Here is a 23,579-nt window from a genome sequence, read left to right as displayed (position 1 = left end):
ATGCAGTTTGGCATTGGGAAGCACCAGAATACAAGATGCCATGAACCCTAATGCTTGAAGGACTGTCCTTGCAGTCAGCACGGACTGATGAGATAGTTGATGGAAGTAAAGTGATAGACTCTTTTGTTTGTCCGGGGTTAAAAAGGCCATCTGGGCTGCTGTATTCAGTCTCACACCCAGAAAGCACATGTCTTGAGAGGGTACTAGACTGGACTTTATTTCGTTCACAGAATACCCTAGGCATCTTAGCACTGCTATAACATATTCCAGATGCTGTAGAAGGTCTTCCTTTTCTTGAGCCAGAATCAGGCAGTCGTCCAAGTAAGGATAGATTTGAATTCCTTGTAGCCTGAAGTAAGCTATCACTGGAGCCAGAACCTTTGTGAATACTCTGGGCGCAGTAGATAAGCCAAAGGGCAATGCAGAGAACTGATAATGAGAATTTCCAGCTCGAAACCGCAGATACTTCCTGCAACTTAGCCTTATAGGCACATGAAGGTAAGCTTCCCTGAGATCTAAAGTTACCATCCAGTGATCTTTGCCCAGCAGAGGTAAAAGTTGTTGTAACGTCAACATCTTGAACTCGGGAATGTCCAGATAAGTGTTGAGAAGAGATAAATCCAAAATTGGTCTCCACGTGTTCCCTTTCTTTGGTACTAGGAACAGGCGAGAATAAAATCCTAGGCCCCTTTCTGATACAGGGACTGGCTGAATGGCCCCCATCTGGAATAACTGAGAAATTTGCTTGTGAGCCTCTTTTCTTTGTGGAGGAGGAACGTCTGGCATGCCTTTGAACGGGGGCATTGTATGGAAATAAAACCTGTAACCGTGGTGAATGATATCCAACACCCATCTGTCTTGAGTAATTAAATCCCAATTTTCTTTGAAAAGAGACAGTCTTCCTCCCAAAGGAGCTGCCAGACGAGAATCTACTGGCAGCTGAAAAGGCAGGTCATTGGGTCTGTTTACGAAAGGACTGACCCCTGCCCTCACCAGAAGTCTGAGCAGGTGAACTCCCTGTTCTAGGCCTAAAAGAACCTTGAGCTCTGCCCCTACCACGTCTAGACCTACCCCTAGACTGGGAATCATAAGCAGGAAATGTCCACCCCTTAGCAGGCCAATTTCTACTAAACTTCGGTGGCTGCACCTGCAAAAAATCTTTAACAGTTTGCATAGACTTAGCTTTGTCCTCCATTTTCTTTAAAACTGCTTCCACAGGCGAACCAAACAACACATCAGACTGTAAAGGAGCATCAAAACCACATTGCAAAGAATGCTTACCCACTTGTTCAGACACATGAACCAAATCCAGCAACTCTTTACACTCAATACCTTCTGCCAAAGCATCCACCTTAGATTTCAATTGTGAAAGGAGATAATTTTGATATTTTAGCATGTGAAACTGACAATTCAACGCTCTCATGGCTAGAGTGGAAGAAGTATACACTTTCTTTCCCCACCTATCCAAAGCCCTTGCCTCTTTATCAGTGGGAACAGGATTTTTAACCACAGAGGCCTTAACACCTTTAGGCCCCTGAGAAACAGTTTCTGGGTCCGCCCTAGGACTCTTAAACAAATACTTATGAGCTTCGGGCACCCTATAGTACCTATCAGGCTTAACAGGAGCAGGAGGCAAAGAGTCAGGGTTCAGGGAAGCCTCTGCAAAAACATCTTCCACCACATTCAACACAGGAGGTATAGCTAAAGGCCTATGCTGGGGTAAAAACAAGAATTCCCTAAGCCTTTTCCTGGAATCAGAGTAATCCTGGCCTTCCCATTTAAAGTGCTCCCTCATGGAATGCAGAGTCTCTGAAAATGAGAAATCCTCAGGAGGAGAAGCTGTAGGAGTGGAATCATCCACATCAGAATCAGAATAAGGAGGATACTCCAGCAAATCTTCCGCAGAAGACTCAGAGGCCTCTGAACCCTGTTCAAAACTATCAAACTCCGGTTCCACACTAGGCCTCTTATCAGGAGGGGGCATAGAACCTCTAATCATAGTAATCAAATATTCTGCCATTTTAAGCATATGTTTCTTAGGTACAGAACCCGAAATGCTAGGAGAAGCCCCCACTGAAGCTGAACTTGGCCTACCTCTCAAAGAAGTTTTGGCAACAGAAGGAGAGGCTCTAACTACCTTGGGAAGAGAGGGAAGAACAGTTACCTGAGAAGCCCCCTCAGCCTGGCCTACCTCCTGAGAAGGCACATCCTGTAACAATAAAGTTTCTGCCTGAGATTCCATAGAAACTCCTGGCAAAACCACTGGCTCCACTGAGCCTTCTAAAGAACCGGCGTCCGGGACTGCCGGTTCATCAACCCTAGGCTTCACTGTTTTGTCCTTGCGCTTCTTGGACGAAGCGGCCGGAGCATCCGACGGCATTTTATAATTGCAACGCTTCCCAAACACTAACCTGGCACAGTCTAACCTCCTCTTAATAGTGCGTTTGTTAAACCTAGCACAAGAGCGGCAACCAACAACGTCGTGCTCAGGCCCTAAACAAGGTATACACAAGGTATGGTAATCCCTATGAGGTATCTGTTTCCCACAAGAAATACAGTTATTCACTTTTTCTGACATCCGGTAAAATACTGAGGCAAGAAAAACCAAAATGTTCCCAACGGGTACTTAGCCAACTCTGATTCGGTCTGAAACTCCGGTTTCGGAAATATTTCAGAACGCCAACCTGCACTCGCAAAACTGCTTCTGCATCGGACCATGCGGCAAAAAAGACTGAGGATATGACGTCGGTCATGCGCATTAGTACCCTGACGTACTGACGTCAGTCTAATGCGCCCTGACCGACGTCAGCCATATACTCTGGTATTCGGGCCGACTGGACAGCGGACTACCCAATAGTAAGGACTGCAGCAATGTGGAACGAAGAACATCAGAGGGGAAGTAGAAAAGAGGATTAGTAATGCAGAAATTAAAGAAAAAGAAACTGAAGTTATGGAATACCCATGAAGTGAAGGATTTAGTGTAGGAAATTCAACTCGGGTAAGGTCACAGCATGATGGAACAGGGAGTCCCCAAATTAGGGAGAAACAGGTGGAATAGGAAGCACATGATCACTTGCCACATGAAGATGCTCTGCAGCCTTCAGTACTACAATAGTTCAGTTGGAGTTGCACAACAAGGAAAGGAGCAGGAAACGGTGGCAATTCAGACTCAGTCAATGCTGTGGAGTGATAAGCCAATGAGTTTCCATATGAGACAGTAACGGGTGACGCAGGATGCAGCTGAAAAGAATATGTCAGCAGAAAATGGTCCGGAACTTAATGAAAAATGCCCGCAGGAAACGAAGCAAAGAATGTACCCTTAGTTTAGAAGGAAATTATCGAAGGGAAGAGCTGATTGATTTAACAGAGATGAACAAACATATTAAGATCAATGAAGGATAATAGATTACAGAAAGTAAGACAGTCCCAAAATGTTAGAAGTCTTACAAAACAGATGAACACAGTAATCATGACTATTAATAGAAATACATGTAATATAACAAATATATTAGATACATGTGCAGCTAAGTTGAAACAGATGAAGTCTTACTAAAAATTGCAGAGCAATAATGAAAGAAGGGAAGAAATAAAATGCAATCATGGAATCACTGAATACAGAAAACAATAAGCAACTAATACAAGAAGTGTCACAGTTAGAGGATCACAGAAGAGGGAACAGATCAGCAACAATACTTAGAAAGATATATGTGATAAAAGCAATGTGCAGTATCACAACAGATTAGGATCTATTATACACAGATGCAAATAATAAGCTCAACATATCAGCACAGACAGAAAACTTACAAGATTCACAGATGAATATAAAAGGAAAAGTATAAAATAAGCAATTCATTGATGACCCAAAAAAGTTCTATACAGAACTGGGAAAAACCAAAAGGAATAGAAAAAACAGCAGAAAAAAGCATAGACAGACACATTTTTGGAGAAATATCTAAGATGACCCTGTAGAACATAAACAATGAATAAAAAAGTAAAAGAAATACTAAGTAGTTTAAATGTACACAATATGAAAAGGGATGAAGTAGCGGACAGACAAATTGAAGCAAGATTAAGGAAAAGCTCCAAATTGGAAAACCCTAGTCCAAAATGCAGTATCTAAATTCTGGCTAAAAGTATTCATATCTTTACATGAAGATTTAGCTTTGAGTAACAACTACTTATAGCACATCTCCAAAAGACACACAACAGGAAAAATGATGCTCCTCCTTAAGAGTGAACTGGTAAGCCATCCAAAAAAAAACTACAGACCAATAACTTGCCTTCCAACAACGTACAAAGTATATTCTGCAACTGATACAGAGACAGCTTATAGAACAAAAGGAACAAAGGATCATTTGTTGCTAAATAAAGTCATAATGAAGTACTGTAAAAAGGGGAAGAAGTATGGCATGGACAGATTACAAAAAAAGCATGGACAGAACTCCACATTCATGGATAAGCTTACGGAAGTGCAAGTTATGTTCTACACTGTTCAATCAAAGCGACTATGTAACAGTGGCAAAACCACTTTAAAATTAAACCATGACTAAAGGGCAAATTACTTCCTATGGATAAAAATTCAAAGGGGGATATCACAGGGTGATTCTCTGTCAGCGCTGTTTTGTCTTGCCCTTAACCCAGTAAGATGTGTAACTGAAAGGTCTACTTTTTGTGGATGACTTAAAATTACATAGTTCATCAGATGAGTTGTTGAAAGCACAACTGCAAGTGGCTAAAACTTTTTCAGATGAGGTAAGAATGACATTTGCTCTCGATAAATGTGCAAAGACAACATTTAAAGCAGGTACCAAGAAAACCAACCTAGGACAAGAATAGGTTCATAGGTAGGTACTAGGCTATTGGCCCTAGGGCCTATATAAGCCCAGCCAAAAAATGTACCCTGGCTTTCGCCACCCAAGAAAATTATTTTCCTGTGCCCCTGTCAAGCAGAGCCACAGAAGTGATCCCTGGGGTGAATTTCCTATTTGAGAAAAACAAATGTACACAATTTGAGAAAAACACACTTTATAATAGCAAAGCTTTCGGATAAAATCCTTCCTCAATACCAATACAAACAAATCTAAAAATCAAATGGCTTAAATACAGGTCACTGAAGTCACATGACCAGCAGTCCAAAAATCATGTGACCACAAGTATATAAAACAAATCATTAAAATTAGAAAAATTACAAAAATTAGAAAAAACATAACATTATCGCAACCTAGTATGTTGCAATTTAACAAGAACAGGTTTCAAGGTAATCAAATTATTTAAACCTGGAAAATGGTCAGAGTTCAACCTAAGAATCCATTCATACTCTTTTAATTCAAGTAAATTACCACTATCACCACCTCTGGCAGGAGGCCGTATTACATCAATAACTCTAAAGGAGAATCTATGTTCAATACCCGAATCAACTATGTGCTTATACAAGGCATTACTGTCAATGGCCCTTCTAATCTCCGATTTGTGTTCAATGATGCGTTCTTTTAGCTTTCTAGTGGTCTTACCTACATAGAATGCAGTACATTTCACGCAATTAGCTAAGTACACCACATTAGATGTAACACAAGTGGTAGAAAAATTAAACTGATAAACTTTACCACTAATAGGATGTTTGAACTTATCACTGCAACCAACCACAATATCAGAACAGCAGGAACAATTCAAACAACCATACGTACCGGGCTTAGTGGTAGAAGTCCTCTCTACAGGCCTGAAAAAATCTTTGTAACATAACATATTCTTCAAGGACTTCATATTTCTATATGAGAAAAAAGGCCTGTCACCAAGAATGTCTTTAATCTCACTAGAGGCCATTAGTACAACACAATTCCTCTGTATTATTTGTTTTACAAAACAAGTCAAGGTATTATAACTAGTAAGATACCTAGTGCATACTTTTGAACATTCTAGGTTAACAGAACCAACATCATCCCCAAGAAAAATCGGCTTCAATATTGTCTTCCTATTAACTAAAACTTTATTAAATCTAAAACTAGTTTAGAATCATAACCACTATCCAGAAACTCTTTGGACATCTCATCCAACTGTAAATTAAATGTAGCATCATCAGTATTTAGTCTACTAACTCTATTAAACTGTGAAGTAACAATCCCCTTAAAGACATGTGGGGCATGCATGCTGGAATAATTAATGTATCTATCAGAGTTTATCTCCTTTTTGTGAATACTGGTATGGATAGAACCCTCACGTAGTTGTATCTTAACATCCAAGAAATTAATCTCACTATCAGAGGCATCCATCTTAAATTTCAAGAAACTGGTGGTTGCATTTAAATAATGAACAAATTCATTCAACTGTGAAAGGGAAACTTTCCAAACCATAAAACAATCATCAACGAAACGTTGATAAAAACATATATTACTTACAAAAGAATTATCCAAATTATAAATATAAGCTTTCTCCCATTGGTATAATACCAAGCTGGCATAAGTGTTAGCCACAGAAGTACCCATGGCTACATCCGTGAGTTGCAAATATAAGCATTCATCAAACAGAAAAATATTGTTCCTCAAAACTACATCTAGAAGAGAACAAATATTCTCAACAGATCTATTCACAAGAGAAGATTGGGAGATCAAAAATTGTCTGATAGACTCAATACCAAAATCATGCGGTGTTACAGTAAAAATGGATGCTATATCAAGCGTTACAAACAAATATTCACTTTGTCTACAGGAACCACCAATATTATTAAACCAAACACGCAATTTGCAAAGGAAATCAGATGTATCTCTTAGCACAGAAGTGCATTTAGGTAAATATAGTTGCAATTGTGTTTCCAAATATATAGATATAGGTTCGGTGATCCACCCCCCTCCCGATACAATTGGTCTCATGAGGGGGTTGGTCACCGACTTGTGTATCTTGGGCAGCCCATAGAGACAAGGAATAATTGGACAAGAAACAGTAAAAAAATGAAATAAATCCAGAGTAATATCACCACTAATTTGCAAATCATAGATCACCATATTGACATAACTAATACATCTTTTAACATCTATTGATGTAATACGTTTAAAAGCCTCAACATCATTCAGTAGAACAGAAACTAAAGATATATACTTAGGCCGATCCATAAGGACTACAGCCCCACCTTTATCGGCTTGTTTAATCACTAAATCTTTGCTCGCCTGTAGACTTTTGAGCGCTTGATACTCATCAAATGTTAAATTAAAGCGAGAAAACCTCAGAATATTGCAGTCAGAATACAACATTCTTAATTCCCTCTCACACAAAGCATGAAATGCTGTAACCACAGGCATACTAGAAGGTATAAAGGTACTACGCCGTTTACATGAAACTCCATTAACGACAGAGTTACCAAACAAAACCTTTAAATTTACATTTCTAATGAAAATCTTAAGGTCTGTAAGCGCAGTCACTAGATCACCCTTCGCTGTAGGAATAAAGTTAAGCCCTTTATGTAGTACTGAACAGTGAGCAGAGTTCAAGTTAAAGGTTGAAAGTTTGAGAATGCCTTTAGTCATTTGCGACTTACTTTGCCCTGCCCTAAAGGGCTCTCATTCTTACCTTTGCCTGGGATAACTGTTTGTCCCATAAACGGTTTCCTTCTTGGAAGGCAGCTCAGTTACAGCCTCTGGCTGTTCTAGATGAAAGCGTTTGCCAGAGAAATTAAATGTAAGTTGCTGTACCTTCTTTACCACAGTGGAACGCGAGTTAGCCTCTCCGTCTTGCTTGTCGCTAAGTTCTGACTGAGAGCAAGCATTCGTGGAGTCTAAGCGTAGATGTCGCCAAAGTAGGCGTATTCACTTGTAAGTGATTCCCGAAGCTGCCAAAGCGGTTCATGTTGTTGTGCAATATCAACTGTAGTTTCAGAAAAGCCATCAAGAACATCTAAACTTCTCTTATTACTATACTGCAGCATTAGGTTTAAAGTTTGATCATTTTTCAGCCATGAGAAAATATGACCCCTTTGGAAGTCGTTTATATCTTGGCGTGAGCTTCTTCGTCACTTCCAAACGGTCATCCAATGCTTGTTTTCTGTCAAGTAGCTGCTGATATAACTCACCCATAGACGCAAATACAGGCATATCCATTAATTCATTTTCCATATTTACTATCTCATCTTTAAGTTCCTTCTCGATAGTTGAAAAGAATTCATTCATTAAACTCATGTAATCCAAACTTAACTTGATGTTAAGTTGCTGCCACCGCTTCAGGAGCTCAGGATAAGCGTTCCCATATGAAGGCATTTTGAGAACTCTCAAGCCACGTGGGACGATGCCTTTATCTAGATATGCAGAGTTCTCAAAATGCCTTCATATGGGAACGCTTATCCTGAGCTCCTGAAGCGGTGGCAGCAACTTAACATCAAGTTAAGTTTGGAATACATGAGTTTAATGAATTAATTCTTTTCAACTATCGAGAAGGAACTTAAAGATGAGATACTAAATATGGAAAATGAATTAATGGATATGCCTGTATTTGCATCTATGGGTGAGTTATATCAGCAGCTACTTGACAGAAAACAAGCATTGGATGACCGTTTGGAAGTGACGAAGAAGCGTAAGCTCACGCGTGATATCAACGACTTCCAAAGGGGTCATATTTTCTCATGGCTGAAAAATGATCAAACTTTTAAACCTAATGCTGCAGTAATAAGAGAAGTTTAGATGTTCTTGATGGCTTTTCTGAAACTACAGTTGATATTGCACAACAACATGAACCGCTCTGGCAGCTGGTAATCACTTACAAGTGAATACTTTGGCTACATCTGGCAGACTCCACTAATGCTTGCTCTAAGTCAGAACTTAGCGAAGCAAGACGGAGGCTAACCGTGCCCACTGTGGTTAAGAAGGCACAGCAACTTACATTTAATTTCTCTGGCAAACGCCATCTAGAACAGCCAGAGGCTGTAACTGAGTTCTCTCCAAGAAGGAAACCGTTTATGGACAAACAGTTATCCCAGGCAAAGGTAAGAATGAGAGCCCTTTAGGCAGGGCAAAAGTCGCAAATGACTAAAGGCATTCTCAGCCTTTCAACCTTTAACTTGAACTCTGCTCACTGTTCAGTACTACATAAAGGGCTTAACTTTATTCCTACAGCGAAGGGTGATCTAGTGACTGCGCTTACAGACCTTAAGATTTTCATTAGAAATGTAAATTTAAAGGTTTTGTTTGGTAACTCTGTCGTTAATGGAGTTTCATGTAAACGGCATAGTACCTTTATACCTTCTAGTATGCCTGTGGTTACAGCATTTCATGATTTGTGTGAGAGGGAATTAAGAATGTTGTATTCTGAGATTTTCTCACTTTAATTTAACATTTGATGAGTATCAAGCGCTCAAACGTCTACAGGCGAGCAAAGATTTAGTGATTAAACAAGCCGATAAAGGTGGGGCTGTAGTCCTTATGGATCGGCCTAAGTATATATCTTTAGTTTCTGTTCTACTGAATGATGTTGAGGCTTTTAAACGTATTACATCAATAGATGTTAAAAGATGTATTAGTTAAGTCAATATGGTGATCTAGGACTTGCAAATTAGTGGTGATATTACTCTGGATTTATTTCATTTTTTTACTGTTTCTTGTCCAATTATTCCTTGTCTCTATGGGCTGCCTAAGATACACAAGTCGGTGATCAACCCCCCCCCATGAGACCAATTGTATCGCGAGTGGGGTGGATCACCGAACCTATATCTATATATTTGCAAACACAATTGCAACTATATTTACCTAAATGCACTTCTGTGCTAAGAGATACATCTGATTTCCTTTGTAAATTGCGTGTTTGGTTTAATAATATTGGTGGTTCCTGTAGACAAAGTGAGTATTTGTTTGTAACGCTTGATATAGCATCCCTTTTTACTGTAATACCGCATGATTTTGGTATTGAGTCTATCAGACAATTTTGATCTCCCAATCTTCTCTTGTGAATAGATCTGTTGAGAATATTTGTTCTCTTCTAGATGTAGTTTTGAGGAACAATATTTTTCTGTTTGCTGAATGCTTATATTTGCAACTCACGGGTGTAGCCATGGGTACTTCTGTGGCTAACACTTATGCCAACTTGGTGTTATACCAATGGGAGAAAGCTTATATTTATAATTTGGATAATTCTTTTGTAAGTAATATATGTTTTTATCAACGCTTTGATGATTGTTTTATGGTTTGGAAAGGTTCCCTTTCACAGTTGAATGAATTTGTTCATTATTTAAATGCAACTACCAGTTTCTTGAAATTTAAGATGGATGCCTCTGATAGTGAGATTAATTTCTTGGATGTTAAGATACAACTACGTGAGGGTTCTATCCATACCAGTATTCACAAAAAGGAGATCAACTCTGATAGATACATTAATTATTCCAGCATGCATGTCCCACATGTCTTTAAGGGGATTGTTACTTCACAGTTTAATAGAGTTAGTAGACTAAATACTGATGATGCTACATTTAATTTACAGTTGGATGAGATGTCCAAAGAGTTTCTGGAGAGTGGTTATGATTCTAAACTAGTTTTAGATTTAAAAAATAAAGTTTTAGTTAATAGGAAGACAATATTGAAGCCGATTTTCCTTGGGGATGATGTTGGTTCTGTTAACCTAGAATGTTCAAAAGTATGCACTAGGTATCTTACTAGTTATAATACCTTGACTTGTTTTGTAAAACAAATAATACAGAGGAATTGGGTTGTACTAATGGCCTCTAGTGATATTAAAGACATTCTTGGTGACAGGCCTTTTTTCTCATATAGAAATATGAAGTTCTTGAAGAATATGTTATGTTACAAAGATTTTTTTCAGGCCTGTAGAGAGGACTTCTACCACTAAGCCCGGTACGTATGGCTGTTTGAATTGTTCCTGCTGTTCTGATATTGTGGTTGGTTGCAGTGATAAGTTCAAACATCCTATTAGTGGTAAAGTTTATCAGTTTAATTTTTCTACCACTTGTGTTACATTTAATGTGGTGTACTTAGCTAATTGTGTGAAATGTACTGCATTCTATGTGGGTAAGACCACTAGAAAGCTAAAAGAACGCATCATTGAACACAAATCAGAGATTAGAAGGGCCATTGACAGTAATGCCTTGTATAAGCACATAGTTGATTCAGGTATTGAACATAGATTCTCCTTTAGAGTTATTGATGTAATACGGCCTCCTGCCAAAGGTGGTGATAGTGGTAATTTACTTGAATTAAAAGAGTATGAATGGATTCTTAGGTTGAACTCTGACCATTTTCCAGGTTTAAATAATATGATTACCTTGAAACCTGTTCTTGTTAAATTGCAACATACTAGGTTGCGATAATGTTATGTTTTTTCTAATTTTAATGATTTGTTTTATATACTTGTGGTCACATGATTTTTGGACTGCTGGTCATGTGACTTCAGTGTATTCAGTATTTAAACCATTTGGTTTTTAGATTTGTTTGTATTAGTATTGAGGAAGGATTTTATCCGAAAGCTTTGCTATTATAAAGTGTGTTTTTCTCAGTTCTGGTTGTTATTCATATTTTCTTGCAGCTTGTTCTTTTGTGAATTTCCTATTTCCCATCCAATCATCAAGATTTTTCTTGAAGAGTGCTAATGAGGAGCTCTGTTTGACATAGATAGGTAGTCTGTTCCAGAGTATGGGAAGTCTCTGGGACAGGAATATATCCCTCCAGCATGTTCTGCTTATTGTGGTGACAAGGTTTAGGTCCCTAGAGCATGTAGCTCGGAGAGATTGGGATTTCTTTAAGTGGAGCATGTCCAACAGCTCTGGGTTTGACATAGCTTTGTATGTTAGGCAGAGATCGCCCCTGAGTAGGCGATATGCGATGGAGTAACGCTGTAGTTTTTTGAGACGGTCTGCGTAGGGCATCTGTTTGAGGCCAGTAATCCTCTTTGTGAGGTATTTCTGTGGTCTTTCCAGTTGTGATATAAAGGAACGTGAGCAAGTGTATAAATATTTGGGACTTGAAGGATTGGCAATAAAACATGAACAAATGTGAATAAGACTCTAAGGAATACTTAGGAGATTATAACTAATATTGAAAACAGCCCTGACAATCTAACCAATTTGGTCTCTCTGTTTTAACTTAAAAGCTTTGGTGTGATTGACTGGCCTCAAAAGGTACTGGACAAATTGGACAGAAAGACAAGAAAAATGCTTCATGCTTATCAAATGATATATGAAAATCAGTGTATAACAAGATTATACATTCCACACTCTGAAGGAGGTATGGGCCTCCTCAACATTAAGTACAGGTATTGATCTGCAGTCATGGGACTGCCTACATTACCTGCTGACCTCAACCGATCCAAACATAGTAAGGAGAGGAAGTCTAAGATGACATCTCTGCTTAGTTTAACAGAAGCATTCAGGTGGCAAGCAAGATATGTAAATCAAACCAGAAGAAGGAAAACATCAGACAGCAACTGAATGTGCCACAAAAAGAATATAAGGAGAAGGATCAGATGAGAAGGAAAAGAATGTGTAAAAGCCAAAAATATAGTGGCAAATATACAGATCTCCTTGAACATCCTCATGTTGATCAGGATTTAATGCAGGAATGGTTAAGGAGAGGTGAGTTAAAAACCACACAATGAAAGGTTTAGAATGGCAGCCCAAGACAGAGGACTATGTACACATTGCTTTACAAAGTCCATTGAGCATGCTGGAGAAGCAGACAAATATAGGGAAGGAGGAGGAGAAGAAGAAAGAGTTGCACACCTTGTTGCTGGGTGCGACATACTCATGGCAGATAGCCTGTACACTGTACACTGAAAGGCACAATAATGTATCAAGGTTGTCGTAATGGGGGGGATTGTGCATATATAGAAAGAGCTGAGAAGCACGGAAACACGAACCACAAAGCATTACAGAGAATGAAGTGTCTTATCATACAGGATCAACTATCACCAACAATTCAAAGAGATGAGAGAAAACCAGATAAGGTACTCTGTGGAAAAAAAAAAAGTAGCATTGATCACTGAAACTGCTACACCCAGCAATTATAGTATTTCACTTACGGAGACACAAAGTCTTAAAATATCAGGATTTGCAGGCAGAAATCAGATCAGTGTGGAAGAAAGATACCCAGATGGTTCCGATAGTATGAGCAATGGGACTCATAAAAATTAATATTTCATATTTAGATATTCTACCAATATATGTAAAAATCATATGAATATCAGAAGGAGTTTGTTCTGGGCACACTGTAGTTGCTGCAAAGAGTACTTTCTGTTAACATTAAAGATTGAAGCAATAACAATTCAATGAACTTTAATTATACCCCAACTTAGGAATGGGATCCATTCCTACCATGGTATTAAAATCCAAAAGATGTGGAGAAATTAAAACCAAGAATAACCAAAAAGTAAAAATGTATTAGAAGAAAAAAAAATTGTATGACAATAGCCACACTAAGTGGCTCAAAGAACAATCAGATTGATTTATTTCAGCAACTGAAAATTAATCACCTTGTTCAACAGTATTCAGATGCACAGTACCACACATTTCTGCACGTCCTCAAAATAACAATACTGAAAAAGGAATAGTATAATGTTGAAATTAAAAAAAATTATAGTCTATAAATAATGGCGTTGTATAATCTTAACATATCAAACCAGGGATGAGGTTAAGATGAATTTAAAAGACTCAAAGCGGTAGTTCACCTAACAGCTATGCGCATAAATCACTCTACAAAAGACAGTTGTGTGTTGGCAAACTAGAAAATGCAATAGTCCAGCTAATAAAACTATGTGGGCTTCAACTGCTTTAAATATCCACCAGCGTTTGGCTCTTCTTGCCTTTTGCAGTGATGTATATGCAATACTACTGAATTCCTATCAAAAGAATCCTCACAAGGTTGCAGGATCAAACACAATCACCTGATGATCTTAACTACTATGGAATCAAGTGTTATGAAACAGTGCAAGAATAACCTGGAAAGTTTCAACTTTCAGTGTTATGACATCCTATGACTGTATCTCATGGTGTTCTACAAGACTCAGTACATTGTCCACTTCTACTCCTTTTTACTACTTTATTGTTGCTACAGTAATGCCATACTAGTGCAATATGCTACTGACTCAGTTGACCTCCTTGTGCAAACACTATCCATTCAACTCAGTCATAAATGTAGCAAATCTACAATACTGTTTTATATGGCTTTTTGTAAGGGCTTTCTTCAAAACATCAGCAAAACTAGATCCATTCTTTGCAGTTACTCCTTGTCCTCATATACATGATACAATGCACATTAAATTGCTTGATAGTACATTGCACTGTGCTTGTTCACTGGAATGCATACACACATTCTTTTCAATGTAATTAGTCTGAACTATCCTGTCATTGCTCACATTTCTGTATTTTCTGCTTGTGAAATATTTTGCATTTCACCCGGGCTGAGCCTGAAATTGGTCAATAGTGATCAGTGCACTACCCCATTAAACAAATGTATGTGTGTGTGTATATATAAATTATGGGAGCTCTAAAACCGCACCAGTAGATGCTAACTTTAACTTCTTGATAGCTAAGTAAAGGAACAAGTCAACTCCATCAGGATTATATGATTAATCATCAACTCCATCAGGATTATATGATTAATCATAGATAATCCTCTTGTTCACTGGAATGCATACACACATTCTTTTCAATGTAATTAGTCTGAACTATCCTGTCATTGCTCACATTTCTGTATTTTCTGCTTGTGAAATATTTTGCATTTCACCCGGGCTGAGCCTGAAATTGGTCAATAGTGATCAGTGCACTACCCCATTAAACAAATGTATGTGTGTGTGTATATATAAATTATGGGAGCTCTAAAACCCCACCAGTAGATGCTAACTTTAACTTCTTGATAGCTAAGTAAAGGAACAAGTCAACTCCATCAGGATTATATGATTAATCATAGATAATCCTCTTAAATCTGACAAACACATAAATCCAGTAATATCCAAGAGAAACCACAAAACGTGTTTATACAGGGCAAAGGCTTTCCAATCATTTGAAGTAGAATGTCTATGTATCCGATACCTACACTTCTGTATTCTATGTATGTCATCCCAATAAGGACACTACATCACCATAGCTTGTTCAAACATGCAACAATGTTGCCAATTTTGCAGATGGTCATCACTAAAAAAACTGTGCAGTATAGTATAAAATGGCTAGAACTCAGTCAGCATTCACTATTTATTCAACTAAAATTTGCACATAAGCTGCTCGACTTTCCTAAACATTCATCATTCACTAATGCTCTCAGATGATGCAAACCACGTGACAACCTTATATCTGCTCAAAGATGTCTTACGCCTATTCCTAAATAATGAGAGAGTTGGTGATTTAATTTATCCATTCTTTACGTGTAAAACAGTTTTTTCTTCTATCCAGCCTTAAACACGCATCACAATTTTTTTAGAAAAAGTTGAACTATTAAACTGTTTACTGCAAGTGGTCCTGTCCATGTAGCCTAACCTAAACATAAGACTGTGCAGGTACTATGTCCACTTTTTCCTGTATGTTTATAGTGAATATAATGTCTGTTTATCATCATCTTCTTTCGGCTGTTCCCATTAGGGGTCACCACAGCGGATCATCCGTTTCCACTTCTTCCTGTCCTCTGCACCTTGCTCTGTCACACCAACCACCTGCATGTCCTCTCTCACCACATCCATAAACCTTATCTTAGGCCTTCCTCTTTTCCTGTTACCTGGTAGCTTCATCCTTAGCATCTTTTTCCCCAATATACTCAGCATCCCTCCTCAGCACATGTCCAAACCAACGTAATCTTGCCTCTCTAGCTTTGTCAGACATTAACTGTGTATATGTCTGTTACAATCAGATAATTGCACTGTAACCAATGTCTTGAAGATGCTAAGGCTCAGATCATGGCTGTTGTGTTACAGATGCTTCTTAAATGTTTTCTGGGACTTTTCTCCCTGGTACATCACGTAAATGGATCGTAAACAGCAGTACATTCCAAAGAAGCATAAACAAATAAGTTTTACTTTATTTATGGTGGGGGGAAGTGGACTAGACCATGGTCCATGAGCGTGAAACTCTATGATGCACCATTAAATTATACAAATATTTACAATATGATGTACCATTAAATTATACAAATATTTACAATATACAGAAATATTTACAATATACAGAAATAAAACACACACATTGAACACATATCATATGGTTTTTAGACAGCTCTCTGGTTCTTCAACTTACAGCCAGCAGTCCCTTGCACTCATATTCAATAGTTTACTGCTTCTGTCAGCAAAATGTTTGTGTTTATCATTACAGATACTACTTCAACAATGAAAAACAGCACCATTAAAGTTTTAAGCCCAAAAGGAAACGTCAAAACAGGGGTTCTCTCTTAAGATCAGTATAGTAATGCTAGCAAAGGCTTATTCACAGTGTGAAACACCAGAGGTACATGGTCAATGGACTTGTTTAGACAGTTACACATACCCACGCCTGTGTACACCTATCTATACACCTAGGTATACTTCATGTGTGCACAATAGGCTAGACGATGGTATACACAAACACAATAAATAAATAAAATAAATAAAGGCTAGCAGGACTGACAATAAATACATGCCAGGTGCACTATACCACGACTTAGTTTAAAATTTGAGCATCTGGGAACAAGATCATTTTGTAAAGGACAACCTTATTTTGCACCGCTATAAAACTTAATCAGATTTTCTACTTCTAACATTTTAAAATAACTGCAAAAACACCACAACGTTACATTCACTAAAAAAAAACGAACTATGTAATGGAGTAAGCTGGTCTTTCTCTTTATGTCACAACACTTCATTGGCAATAGCACGACCTTCAGTTGTGACAACGTTTTAGTGTTGTTATTTCGTTTTGTTCACATCACTGACAACACGGATTGTTTAATCAATCATTAAACTGTGTAAATTGTATTCGTAATGCACAAACAGTTAAGGTGTTGTAGTCAATGCAGAAATATATCAAAATCGGCCGCAGTTTCACAGAGGAAAAGAACAGCCAATCACGGTATCAGTGCTGCAAAACAGACTCCTGACAGGAATCAAACGTTGGTAAACACGAACCACGCAAAACAAGGATAACTCATCCGCGTCACCAGCATCCGCACTTGAAGGGGGAACTCGATCATCCTGTTAGCCTAGTAATCCAAACAGGAACTGCGTTTCCCTTCTGTCTCACACCCTAATTCCCAGCAACCGCCTGTTCAACATATACACATAGGAATAGACACATGAATTCCATCTTATTAGCTGTCTACAAAGACAGTGACACCCTAAATAATTTTACCAAAAAGTCATCTAAACCTAACGGCTCACCTTTAGGTGTGGGGAGAAAGAAATCGCTCCACCATGTATAATCCTATCGTTTCTCACTGAAAACCCATCTCCACAGCCGCTTCAGGTGTTACACCGTACCACAGCCTGCCCAAGGATGACGTCAGCCATAGATGAAGCGCAGTGAACACGTCGCGCGGACAGCTGTAATCCGTGTGGGCAGGGCCTTCGCTGCACCTGCGGAACAGAGGGCGTTACTTCCAAGATGCTGGAGGTACGGATTAGGTGATAGAATACATTCTCCAAACTGAGATGATGGAGTCTGTGTTGTATTAATCTGCGAAAAAAAATAAATAAAAAATGAGAAAGCTTGAAGAGGGAAGTATTTTCAGTAATTTGCAAGCTGAAGAGGGTTATGTGTTTTTAACCTGAGCATTTGAAAAGCTCTTACCTCCCCCCATAATAATAGTCCAAGAAAATACTTGTATATGACATCATGAAGTATGTTGCTGCATTAAAATGCTTGGCATATTTAGACGGATAACGTTTTAAAGGAAACTATTTAATTATGTTAGCCTGTAGTATAGTGCGTTTAACTTAGTCACTCTCCATTGTCTTTTATCTGTCTCTCAAGAAATTACAAGGAAGTTAAAAATCTTGATCTGTATAATGAATTTTTGTTATGGCATATATTTCATTAGTGCTTTAAAGTGTTGTGTTATGTTGTACAAAACTTTCAAAGGTGTTATCTTGAACAGAAACTGAAATATTTAATCGTTCAGAAACTTCAAACATATAATACAGATTCTGCTAGAAACAATAAAATTAACAACACGATCACACCAGTACAAAAAAGGATTGACCTGTTATACACAGTCTGTAAAATGATTGCCTCACAGACATACCCTGCTTTCTAAAAAACATATTCCGTTTACTAACGTTTCTTCAGTACAGTAGGTACAATAGTGTTATGCTTACATATGTATGTGAATGAAACTTCATGATTACTTGTAATGACCAATGGAAGATCTGTGCAAGCAGAATAAATTCCTAATAGTGAAGAAGGAAGATTAGGATTCACTTTACTTGACTCACCATATCCACAAATAGTGCAACCCCTGATGATGTTTATCTTAGTAAGGGGGAGGGGGGCACAACAGCCAAGAAGAACACATAGGGCAAACTTGACAAGATGCTTTTTTGGGAAAAGAGGAGCCATTCACATAAAACAAAGTATGCACATGAGATATCCCTGGTCAGTACAAGTAAACAAATGCCACTTCTTCCCTATTCTTGTACTAATAACTCTTTGTATAAAACTGTAATTTTATATTTTGCACAACAAATTGTTGTTTTGCAATGTCATAAAGGCTGAAAACTAAGAAGTTTACTTTCTTCACTTGTACAGTCAGTACTACCCCCACACTTGTTGACTATTTTATGTAGGTTATGCACCTATGATTGGCACATTTTACTTTTCTGATTCATATCTACAGAGGTTAGGGTTTCCAGAATGGTTTTATACAGTCTTAAGAAATTTCTGGAGATAAATTGTACAGAAACAGTTAGCAGTAACATTCCATTCAAATGTGTTCTTAACTTCAAAGACAGTAGAGTAATTGTGCCTTAAATTTTAATGAAAATCAAATAACATCTTTTTTTCACAAGACTGAAAATCTTGGTATTATAATGAAATCAGTAGTCTTTTTTAGGCTTAGTGTAATAGCATCAATATATAGCTATCTTTTGATAGTTTTATTTATCATCCTGAATATTTTAGAAACATTGCCATTTTTATTGTACTGGAGACTCTGACCTGAATTTGAAACTGTACTGTATACAACTGCCTGCATCTCTGAAACAGTGTCAAAGACATGTTCTGAAAATTTTATAAGAAAAGCTAAACTCCACAATATTTTATAAAATGAATGAGCTAAAAACTACAAATGCAAGGGAATGGCTGCACTTAAGTGCCCATTGAATGGTGCACCATGACGGTTATCCCACTCCACAAAGGGGGAGCCACGACAGACCCCGGGAACTACTGCCCCATTAGCCTGATGAGCCTGGGTCTGCAAGGCCATGGAACGTATCATCATGGAACTCATAAACAAAGACATTGGTAATCTACAAACCCTGGACCCTACCCAATTCGGGTTTGTAAAAGGCAGATTATGTCTCCTAAACCTGATTGACTTCTTTGAAGCAGTCAACAAAGCCATAGATGAGGGTAAGGTGGTTCACACAGCTTATCTAGATCTCGACAAGGCTTTCAACACCATCCCCCACTCTGGAATTATAGATAAAATCACTAATCTAGGTATAAATCCCTATGTCACAAGATGGGTTGCCAAATGGCTCATGGACAGAACCCATACTGTGAAAGTAGCAGATTCCAAATCCGACTTCAGACCAGTGACAAGTGGAGTACCACAGGGTTCAGTCCTGGGTCCTCTCCTGTTTGGTATCTACTTCTCTGAAGTACAGGCTAACACAGAAGGTCTTTGGCTAACAAAGTTTGCAGATGACTGCAAACTAGGAGCCATAATCGAAACTCCTAACAATGTGGACATACTACAAAAGGGCCTCACTGAGACAGATGCCTGGTGTTGAAGCTCAATGCCAAAAAGTGTATTCTCATCCCCTTTGGTAAAAACTCTGTACCCATGAACTACCACATAAGTGGTAGTCTGCTTAACGCCGAAAGTGTGATAAGAGACCTTGGGACACAGGTGGACAGTAGTCTCTCCTTTGATAATCACATCGCCACAGTGGTCAGGAAATCCTTCTACGTGGCTGACCTCATCACAAAAGGTTTCTCATCCAGAAAAAAAGAGGTCATTGTTCCCCCCTACTCATCACTTATTAGACCCATTATAGAGTACAACGCCTCTTTTGGTATGTACCTCACAAGTCATCTACAACAACTGGAAAGGCCACAGAAATACCTCACAAAGAGGATTACTGGCCTCAAACAGATGCCCTACGCAGACTGCCTCAAAAAACTCTAGCTTTACTCTGTCGCATATCGCCTACTCAGAGGCGATCTCTGCCTAACATACAAAGCTATGTCAAACCCAGAGCTGTTGGACATGCTTCACTTAAAGAAATCCCAATCCCTCTGAGCTACACGCTCTAGGGACCTAAACCTTGTCACCTCAATAAACAGAACATGATGGGGTGATAGATTCCTGTCCCAGAGACTTCTCATACTCTGGAACAGACTACCTATCTATGTCAAACAGAGCTCCTCATTAGCACTCTTCAAGAAAAATCTTGATGATTGGATGGGAAATAGGAAATTCACCCCAGGGATCACTTCTGTAGCTCTGCTCGACAGGGGTACAGGAAAATAATTTTCTTGGGTGGTGAAGGTCAGGTACCTTTTTGGCTAGGCTTGTATAGGCCCTAGGGCTAATAGCCTAGTACCTACCTATGAACCTATGAACTTTGAATGCATGTATGTTAGTCTGCTCTTGTCAAAACTATTTTACATAACATTTCAAATGATAGAAAATATAATTGAAAGATAAATATTATTTTAGTTCTTATGTTAAGCCAGTAGAATAATAGTGGGGGTCTTTTATAAAAACATGTCTACAACAAATTTAACATTATGCTTTTGTTAGCTGTTATTTCATATGTGCCTGCATTTTGGGAGGGTGATAACATATTCTCAGTGATAGAAAATATTATTTGTGATGGTTTGAGGTATTCCCATCTGTGCCAGGGAGAGTGAGCCAGTGCATGTGTGGCATGTGCCGGCATGTTTGGTTGGAGTTTTCTAAATAGTTTTGTAAATAATTTTCTGTCATTTGACTATCACGCTGACTTGTACAGATGCTTCTGTTAAAAATGTATCAACAGTGTTATAACTGATTAGATGTTATGTTTAAACAAAGAATTCTATAATTTTCAAATACTGCAACAGATCTTAGAAAAGCTTTGAGTCTGTTCTCTACCATGTGATCAGATGTGATGTTATTCTTTTAACCAAGATTGAGGGGATGGAACTCAGAGATCAGCTTGTTTTGTTTTCTTTGCAACCTGATATAAAAATCTATGACACTTATCACAGTCAGTTCAGTTGTAGTCAGACGTTGGAAGATCATCACTTGCCTTGTGGAAGTAAGGAATTCAGCATGTAATCTTCTACAATTCTACAGTTATACTTCTGCAATTCAAATAGACAATTACACACCACCAATAAAGCCCTGACAGAAAAAAAATTCCATGTAAAAACACCTCTGATGAATCCCTCTTCCCTAACAAAGTTGCCAGCACCTGGAATAGGCTCCTTCCTGACATTAGACTACAAAGCAGAACTTCCACTTTTCAACAGCTCCTTAAATCTTACCTTCTCACTAACTGGCTATGCAACTGCAATGTCCCACCTTAAACTCTCACTTCTTTATAGGAGTGCTGTTCTCCCTAGGTTTCTTGTGTATTTATGTGCTCAGTATTGCTCATTTCCTTACACTTCCTTGAATGCATCTAATGTGTACCATAAATGCTTTATGCAAATATTGTACATATGATGTGTCTTTTTTAAATACTGTACATATGTTGTCTTTTTTTCTTCCCCCTCTGACACTCCAACACTATGCTCACTAAACAATCAAATCATAATAGACATGTGTTTAAACAGAGGTCTGTACAACATTGTTTTAACTTTTGTAACTCCTGCTTTTAATACAGTTCTCTACAACACTGTTTATTTTTTTGTAATATGTTATTAACTACTGTCTACATAAACTATGTAACCTGTAACTATCACTAATAAATATTGGGGTTCCTATTAAGTGATCAAAGACTTGATCGAACTTGAAAGCACAAAAAGTCAAAATAGCAAAACAGCATATAATCAAGTTCTTTCCATGGGAAAGAAGTCACTTGGATGCTTCCGTTACTTTGACGTTTTCGTGACCATAGTGCGATCTTGGAGTTAGTATATTTAAGTAGGTGGGTGTGGGGGGCAAAGGCCCCACTTTATGTAATGTTTTAAACTTCTTTTTTGTTTTGTGGAACAGTGATTTTTTTTCCCTTGGAAAATAATCACTGTTCTAAGCATTCGAGATTATAAGCTTTCGCTTACATGGGTTTGATAAATCATCATTCACTTTTTAAGCATTTGATGATTTAACATAGACCCTAATTATTGTTACTATTGTATTTTTGTGGAGCTTTTCTCCCCGGGTCTCCGCTGAAAACCGACACCTGTTATCCAGTCGGACCATCCCGGTAAACAAATGTCAAATAAATAAAAATAAAATAAATACTCTTGCCTTGCTGTATTAATTAAGTTAGATAGGGAACAGTTCTTCTTCAGACAGTCAGGAATTACAGTGAAATTAGTTAAGTATTGTTTTTCTGCATCTACTTGAATCTGTCCAATTGTGTTATTTTTATTTCTCCTGTGATTGAAACTCTGATGTTTATTGTACTTAAATATTTAGTATTCTCATGTTTTCTATTTTATTATTCATTATTAAATATTTATTTTATACCTTTCATTGTGGCTGGTCTTTTAGAGATTACTTTTAACATCTTGAGAGTAATTGTGCTTCATCTAGCGACACCTTGACCACTCAGAAAAGCCTTGCTGCTTGGGTTACACTCTACCATTTATGTTAGCATTGATTTTACTCAGTATAATTGGATACCGTTGTAAGAGCCTGACAGTGACTGGCTGGTGGCAATATCATTACCTTATTGTCTGGCCATAAGGAGATACCACTAGTAAATCTGTGACAGCCTTTCCCAGGAGCATGTGGGAAGTATTTTGTCTTCCCCTCAAACACACATACACACATTTGAGACATACACTTGCAAAAACACACAAACACACACACACGCACACGCACACAAAATCACAAAAGTACGGGTTTATGAATGTGTACACCTTTGAAGTTTGACTGGTCATACGAAAGAAACTCTGTTAATAGCAGTGTATTTCATCTCGTCTTCAGCTTGTCATATCATGAAATCATTTCACTTTACTCAGAATCCTATGCCAAACAACCAGTCTTCACCAATACCTAAAGAGTTTTACTTGCATCTCATATACATAGTTTTGTGACACTGTTCACCACCTCACCTCCGTACTTCTAATATAAACCTTATGATAACCATATGTAATTGTCTCTAAACCTGTTTAATGCTTCACCTCTTAACTACAACATTAACATTTCCTACCCTTCTAATTCCTTCCCCTCACTTCCATTTCCTTGGATTTCTAATCACTGATCACATCTGTTATCAATTTGACAAATCCCTAACATACCTCTTCAAATGCTCAGTGTTCTGCA

The 23,579-nt window shown here is 38.0% G+C and overlaps 1 protein-coding gene across 1 annotated transcript in view; it reads right to left on the bottom strand.

The window, feature by feature from the left end:
* The window catches only part of LOC122797240 (islet cell autoantigen 1-like), a 472,425-nt gene extending 454,972 nt beyond the window's left edge, over window positions 1-17,453 (bottom strand). The window contains exon 1 of the mRNA XM_044066089.1: window positions 17,314-17,453. The gene's annotated coding sequence lies outside the window, so the exon portion shown is untranslated. The remainder of the gene's footprint in view (window positions 1-17,313) is intronic.
* Between the last annotated feature and the right edge of the window lie 6,126 nt (window positions 17,454-23,579).

The sequence above is a fragment of the Protopterus annectens genome, chromosome 3.part0 (assembly GCF_019279795.1).
Source record: "Protopterus annectens isolate FY-2018-M chromosome 3.part0, PAN1.0, whole genome shotgun sequence".
In the NCBI taxonomy this organism is placed as follows: domain Eukaryota; kingdom Metazoa; phylum Chordata; order Ceratodontiformes; family Protopteridae; genus Protopterus; species Protopterus annectens.
The sequence above is the reverse complement of the archived record's forward strand: the minus strand, read 5'-3'. Positions and strand labels throughout refer to the sequence as shown.